Source organism: Chiloscyllium plagiosum, chromosome 16, assembly GCF_004010195.1.
Source record: "Chiloscyllium plagiosum isolate BGI_BamShark_2017 chromosome 16, ASM401019v2, whole genome shotgun sequence".
Lineage (NCBI taxonomy): Eukaryota > Metazoa > Chordata > Chondrichthyes > Orectolobiformes > Hemiscylliidae > Chiloscyllium > Chiloscyllium plagiosum.
The window spans coordinates 7,811,814-7,820,158 of NC_057725.1; positions in this window are offsets into that span (position 1 = coordinate 7,811,814).

Below are 8,345 nucleotides of genomic sequence, written 5' to 3' on the forward strand. Positions count from 1 at the left end.
AATTAAACTCCATCTGCCACTTCTCAGCCCATTGGTCCATCTGGTCCAGATCCTGTTGTAATCTAAGGTAACCCTCTTCGCTGTCCACTACACCTCCAATTTTGGTGTCATCTGCAAACTTACTAACTGTACCTCTTATGCTCGCATCCAAATTATTTATGTAAATGACAAAAAGTAGAGGGACCAGCACCGGTCCTTGATCATAAATGTAAGTTTATTCCATTATGTGAGTCAGTTTATTATTGATGCTCATTATACTTGAGCGGGTGTGGACTCAATGATATGTAAACAAAACCTGTGAAAATAATATAGTTGTCTTAAAATATAAACTAAGACAAGGGAAGTTTAGAGAAGAAAAAATGGAACAGTATTATGTTCACTCCTTGGCTACACAGGGACATGTAACTTTGGGAGAAGCTGGATTAGACACTTTAGCGAGACCTTTGGATTGGAATCGAATTCCCAACAACATTTGGATATTTTAGTTGCAGTTTTGTCACAGACTTGAGAAGAGATCATTTGCACTCAAGTCTGCAAAAACTACAAGGCAAACCTGATTTCTCGCTCTCTCTCTTTGCAAGTCAAAGAGAAAAGCTTTCAAAGAACTAACTCGAGCAAAAACCTTGATCTACTGAATTGAGAATTAGTGTGGAAGATAACAATGAGATAGCATTGCCAAAAATGAAAAGAGTTGTAGGAAAGTAAGCTTGATCTATCCTTGTGCTTTGGACAGTTGATCCATGGAATTTGTTCCTTTTGCCCATGTTCCTGTAGACGCGCCTGCTTTGTCTATCCTATTTTTGAATGAAAACGTGCATTTGAACAGAAAGGAGATACAGTTTAAGTTTACATACCTGTAATTATTTTGCCACATGTTAAAGGATAGATTTGTTTATAAAAATTGTGTTTGTTTACTTGTTTATTGATGAAAGATAATGTGAAGATTTTTAATCTTACATACAGGTTAAAGTCAAATAGACATACAGGCAAATTAAATTTCACAGTGATTAAATTAGTCATTTATATGTTTTGTGACAACTTGTAGAAGAGTGAGGCTTGATTTCCAGTACATTTTTTCCATCAGGGAAGTGACAAACTATAGAAAGAGCTAGAAGTTCATAGAATATAGAACATTACAGCGCAGTATAGGCCCTTCGGCCCTCGATGTTGCGCCAACTTGTGGAACTAATCTGAAACCCATCTAATTCATTCTCATCCATATGCCAATCCAATGACCATTTAAATACCTTTAAAGTTGGTGAGTCGATAACTGTTGCAGGCAGTGCATTCCACGCCCTTACTACTCTCTGAGTAAAGAAACTACCTTTGACATCTGTGCTATATCTATCACCCCTCAGTTTAAAGCTATGTCCCCTCATGCTAGCCATCACCATCCGAGGAAAAAGGCATTCACTGTCCAACCAACTAACCTTCTGATTATCTTATATGTCTCTATTAAGTCACCTCTCAACCTTCTTCTCTCTAACAAAAACAACCTCAAGTCCTTCAGCTTTTCATCATAAGACATTCCCTGCATACTTGGCATCATCCAAATAAATCTCCTCTGAACCCTTTCCAAAGCTTCCATATACTTCCTATGATGCGGTGACCAGAACTATATGCAATACTCCAAATGTGGCCGCACCAGAGTTGTGTCCTGCTGCAGCATGATCTCATGGTTCCAAAACTCAATTCCTCCACCAATGAAAGCAAACACACTGTATGCCTTCTTAACAACCCTATCAACCTGGGTGGCAACTGTCAAGGATCTATGCACCTCATCACCGAAATCTCTCTGTTCCTCCATGCTACTAAGAATCTTACCATTAGCCCAATGCTCTGTATTCCTGTTACTCCTTCCAAAGTGAATCACCTCACGCTTTTCCGCATTAAACTCCATTTGCCACCTCTCAGCCCAGCTCTGCAGCTTATCTATGTGTCCCTGTAACCTACAACATCCTTATTCACTATCCACAGCTCTACCGACCTTCGTGTCACCCGCAAATTTACTAACCCATCCTTCAATGCCCTCATCCAGGTCATTTATAAAAATGACAAACAACAGTGGAACCAAAACAGATCCCTGTGATACCCCACTAGGAACTGAACTCCAGGATAAACATTTCCCAACAACCAACACCTTCTGTCTTCTTTCAACTAGCCAATTTCTGATCCAAACCATTAAACCATCCTCAATCCCATGCCTCTGTATTTTATGCAATAGCCTACCATGAGCAACCTTATCAAACACCTTACTGAAATCCATTTACACCACATCAACCGCTTTACCCTCATCTACCTGTTTGGTCACCTTCTCAAAGAACTCAATAAGATTTGTGAGGCACAACCTACCCTTCACAAAACCGTGTTGACTATCCCTAATCAACTTATTCCTTTTCAGATCATTATAAATCCTATCTCTTATAACATTTTCCAATATCTTACCCACAACCGAAGTAAGGCTCACTGGTTTACAATTTCCAGTGTTGGCTCTACTTCGTTTCTTGAACAAGGGAACAACATTTACTGTCCTCTAGTCTTCTGGCACTATTCCTGTGACTAGCCAAAGGCTCTGCAATCTCCTCACTGGCTTCCCAGAGAATCCTAGGATAAATCATATCCAGCCCAGGGGACTTTCCTATTTTTACACTTTCCAGAATTGCTAACACCTCCTCCTTATGCACCTTAGTCCCATCTAGTCTAGTAGCCTGTATCTCTGTATCTTCTCGACCACATTGTTTTTTTCTAGTATGAATACTGACGAAAAGTATTCATTTAGCACTTCCCCATCTCCTCTGACTCCACACATAACTTCCCATTACTATGCTTGATTGGCCCTAATCTACTTTTATTCCTGATATACCGATAGAAAGCCTTCCAGTTTTGCCTGATCCTATCCGCCAACGACTTCTCATGTTCCCTCCTGCCTCTGCTTAGTCTCTCTTTAGGTCTTTCCTGGCTAACTTGTAACTCTCAAGCGCCCTAACTGAGCTATCATATCTCATCCTAATATAAGCCTTCTTTTTCCTATTGACAAGAGATTCAACTTCCTTAGTAAACCATAGCTCCCGCGCTCGACATCTTCCTCCCTGCCTGAAAGGTACATATATATCAAGGACCCGCAGTGTCTACCAATATGGTTGGCCATTTAGGATTGAGATCAGGAGAAATTTCTTCATCCAGAGAATATGGTAAGCCGATGAAATTCTCTGCCACATAAAATGGTTGAGCCCAAAACATTGTATGTTTTCAAGAGGGAGTTAAATATAATTCTTGGGGCTAAAGGGATTAAAAGGTATGGGGGAGAAATTGGGAACAGGGGACTGAGTTGGATGATCAGTCATGAAATGTTGAATGGGGGAGCAGGCTCAAAGGGCTGAATGGCCTACTCCTGTCATTATTTTCTATATTTCAATGTAAGCTAGAAATAGGAACATAGAGTAGACGTATTGAGGCACTGCGAACAAAACGTCTTTATACTTAGAGTAAATTCTAGTCCAGGTCATTCTGAGGGGTGACACAGTGGCTCAGTAGTTAGCACTGATGCCTCACAGCGCCAGGGACTTGGGTTCAATTCCACCCTCGTGTGACTGTCTGCACGGGTTTCCACCGGGTGCTCTGGTTTCCACCCACAGTTCAGAGACGTGCATGTTGGTGGATTGGCCATGGGAAAATACAGGGTTACAGGGATAGGGTCGAGGGTGTGTGTCTGGGTGGGATGCTTTTTATAGGGTTGGTGTGGACATATTGGGCTGAATGGCCTGTTTCCACACTGTAGGGATCTATGAACCTCCCCTTCTCTAGAAGTGGCAAGAAGTAAAAATAATGAGACGATTTGACCCTGGAGAATTCCCTTTGTTACCTCACCAATTAAATTCTTAGCACCATTGGACTCACCACTAATTAAGGCCTGTAAGTAGTCAATCAACAGCCTTTGTGATTATCTAAAACAAAATCAGAAGTTGCTGGAAAAACTCAGCAGGTCTGTTAGCATCTGTGAAGAAAAATTAAAGTTAATGTTTTAGGTCCGGTGACCCTTCCTCAGAACTGATTATCTACCTGGCTTCCTGGTGGACATGAATGGTGGCTTGATCCTTACTGGGAAAACTATCTGCTGGGGTGAAGACTGGGTGACCTCCAAATGCCCCAATATGGAGACAATTGGAAGCATAAAGAAAGAGTTGGTGTAGTAGTAATGTCATTGGACTAGTAATTCAGAACCCAGGTCAATGGCCTGGAGATATGGGTTCAAATCCAATCCTTGACAGATGGTGAAATTTGAATCTAATAAAACCTGGACTGAAGAGTTGGAGTACTAGTGACTGTGTAACCACTTTCAGTTGTTGTAAAACCCATCCGGTTCACTAATGCACTTATTAAAAGCAAATCCCTCATCCTTACCTGGTCTGGTCTAAATGTGACTCCAGACTGACAAGAATGTGTTTGAGTTTTAACTGCCTTCTAGTCAATTAGAGATAGACAATAAATGCTGGCTTAGCCAGCAATGTCAGCAGCACATGAACAAACTTTAAATAAAACAGATGAGGTGGGGGGCAAAGGGGTTGCCTCAAGGGAGGGGTAGGCCTCGATCACTGTCTTTCGGATTCAGAAGCTGCCAACCTCTGATTGTTCAGCAGTTCCTGACACCCAGAATTCCATGGCAAGGCGTGGAGTAGGCTGTTGGAGGTCACTTAATATTTCTAACCCCAGACATTGAGTAAAAGCAGGGGAAAATCACTGAAACCCGTGTCATCTCTGCATAGATCCGAGATATAAAGCACCCCTACAATGCTTTTTTTAGCTGCTTTGCCTTCCAACAGAAACATCTAAGGTGCCCCATTGCGACATTTGTCATTTACTGAAACCCTAGCCACTGAAAATGGAATGACGTGTTCTCCAATTGCTGAACACAATTGATGTGCAGTCACCTTTGACCCAGTTAGACACCCCTTCCATTAGCACAGGCTGAACAATAACACTTGGAGAGTGAAAATTAAGAGCTACAGGCAGGGAGAGAGAAAAAGATGTGTGTGGGAACAATTGAATGCCATGAATGATTATAATGAGCTTTTATTTGTGTACAGCTGAGTTGCTTGCTAATTGGAATTCTACCTATCTCGGATATAGATGGCGGGGGATTTACCTATATCATTTCTGCTTTCACTTACACAGTTTTGTCCAGAAAGGCTCTTTATATCAGGTCAGGATTTTGGAGTAACGAATGAAGCTTTTTGCCTATACGGTACCAGTTCTAAATGAAGTGAATTTTAGATGAGGTAAGTGATATTATTCTGATTAGTTGTGAAAGTTCTACGCACAGATAACTGATATGCACAAGCTTCAGTGTGTTACAATGATAAAGGGTAATACAGAAGTTCAGAATCACTATTTGAAATCAAATCTAATCCAATTTTCTTCATAATGTGATGGAAGTTTTGGCCTTTTTTAAAATCTTTAACCAGGGCTACGTTTCACAAATGATCAGCAACAGATTGCACAAACTTGCAAATAAGTCATGCAATTTAGAATGAGAATTAGGGTTTATTGTCACATGTACTCAAGTACAAAAGTACAGGAGAACAATGAAAATATTACAGTATTACCAACACACGTTGCCATCTTAGGGACAAAGTACCTAGTTATTTTTTTATTCATGGGATGAGGACATCGCTGGCTAGGGCAGCATTTATTGCCCAACCCTAATTACCCAGAAGGCAGTGAGAGGCACCCACATTGCTATGGGTCTGGAGTCACATGTAGGCCAGACCAGGTAAGGATGACAGTTTCCTTCCTTAAAGGACATTAGTGAACTAGATGAGTTTTTCCTGACAATTGATTCATGGTCATCATTAGACTGTTTAATTTCAGATATCTATTGAACTCAAATTTGACAATCTGCTGTGGCGAGATTCAAACCTGGGTCCCCAGAACATTACCTGGGTCTCTTGAGTTAACAGGTCAGTGATAATATCACTAGGCCATCACCTCCCTGCTACAAGTTACAATCTTAGGAACCAAAATAGATGAGGTACAAAATTAGACAAGCAAATTAAAAAGCTAAAAGTTTTATGTTATGGTTCTTTGCAGTATAAATTAGGAAAAGTAAAGAAATAAAGTTAGAAGATAAATATTACAGTCCTTCTGTAGCGTGATCAGATCAGGATTTCGGAGTAACTAATGAAGCTGCTTGCCTGTACAGTAACAGCTCTGCATGCTGGGGGCTGTCCACCGTGTAGGCCAACCCCAACCAGGCTGCCAGACCACTGACCACCCTCTGTAACAATCTGACCGCTCTGGGCCCCAGTCTGCTGACCATCCCACTCCACTCCAGCCTGCCAAGCCACTGACCACTATCTGTAACAGGCTGACCGCTGTGAACCGCAGTCTGCCAACTTTCCCTCTCTGTTCCAGGCCGCCAGCCCACTGACCACCCTCTGTAACAGGCTGACCGCTCTGGGCTCCAGTCTGTCGATCATCCCTCTCTGTTCCAGGCCGCCAGCTACTCTGCTTAGGGCCCAACAATCATTGGCTCTGGGCCTTCAGCTGCTGCAATGCTCCAATACCATCACTGTTGCTCTCTCCACAATATAAGTTTTAAAAAAAACAAACAAAAATTAAAAAAAGAGAAGAACGAGGAAAGGAAGAAGAAAGAAAAGTGGACGGAAAGGGTAGCTCCAGGCTGAGGCCAGACCTACCGATGTCATCTTGGTAATATTGATCTGATCATCGGAACACAGATCTTCACGAGCAACTGATATTGCTGGGAAAAAACACACTAAGTCTAATTTGAACACCATGGGCACTTAGGAAGGACATACTGGCACTGGAACGTGTCCAGCGGAGATTCACACGGATGATCCCTGGAATGGTAGGTCTAACATATGAGGAATGGCTGAGGATCCTGGGATTGTATTCATTGGAGTTTAGAAGATTAAGGGGAGATCTAATAGAAACTTACAAGATAATACACGGCTTGGAGAGGGTGGACGCTAGGAAATTGTTTCCGTTAGGTGAGGAGACTAGGACCCGTGGACACAGCCTTAGAATTAGAGGGGGTAAATTCAGAACAGAAATGCAGAGACATTTCTTCAGCAAGAGAATGGTGGGCCTATGGAATTCATTGCCGCAGAGTGCAGTGGAGGCTGGGATGCTAAATGTCTTCAAGGCAGAAATTGATAAATTCTTGATGTCACAAGGAATTAAAGGCCACGGGGAGAATGCGGGTAAATGGAGTTGAAATGCCCATCAGCCATGATTGAATGGCAGAGTGAACTCGATGGGCCGGATGGCCTTACTTCCGCTCCTGTCTTAGTTTATGGATCCAAAAAATGGTGATCAATATGCTATATTTTACTTTTACAGAATGCCACATTACCTTCCCCAGGTCCCTCTCTGTACAGGAGGTTCATGACATTGGTAAATTGATCATGCAGAATTTGGGACCATCTTCTGAATCACTTGATATAAGCAAGGGAGCCACAATGCAATGTTGAAATGAGTATCCCACATTTAGATCTAGAATCCCAAACATATTTTTTCCTAGACAGACCCTGATGAAGCAAACAGGTGCAACTCAAAAAGCCCCACTTAGAGAGTCATAGAGTCATAGAGATGTACAGCATGGATACAGACCCTTCGGTCCAACCCATCCATGCTGACCAGATATCCCAGCCCAAGCTAGTCCCACCTGCCAGCACCCGGCCCATATCCCTCCAAACCCTTCCTATTCATGCACCCATCCAACACATCCTCTGGCAGCTCATTCCAAACACATACCACCCTCTGCATGAAAAAAGTTGCTCCATAGGTCTCTTTTATATCTTTCCCCTCTCACCCTAAACCTATGCCCTCTAGATCTGGACTTCCCCACCCCATGCTCCTTTCCATGCCCCTCACAATTTTATAAACCTCTATAAGGTCACCCCTCAGCCTCCAACACTCCAGGGAAAACAGCCCCAGCCTGTTCAGCCTTTCCCTATATCTCAAATCCTCCAACCCTGGAAACATCCTTGTAAATCTTTTCTGAAACCTTTCAAGTTTCACAACATCTTTCCAATAGGAAGGAGACCAGAATTGCATGCAATATTCCAGCAGTGGCCTAGCCAATGTTCTGTATAGCCGCAACATGACCTCCCAACTCCTGTACTCAATACTCTGACCAATAAAGGAAAGCATACCAAACACCTTCTTCACTATCCTATCTACTTGTGACTCCACTTTCAAGGAGCTATGAACCTGCACTCCAAGGTCTCTTTGTTCAGCAGCACTCCCTAGGACCTGACCATTAAGTGTATAAGTCCTGCTAAGATTTGCTTTCCCAAAATTTAGCACCTCGCATTTATCTG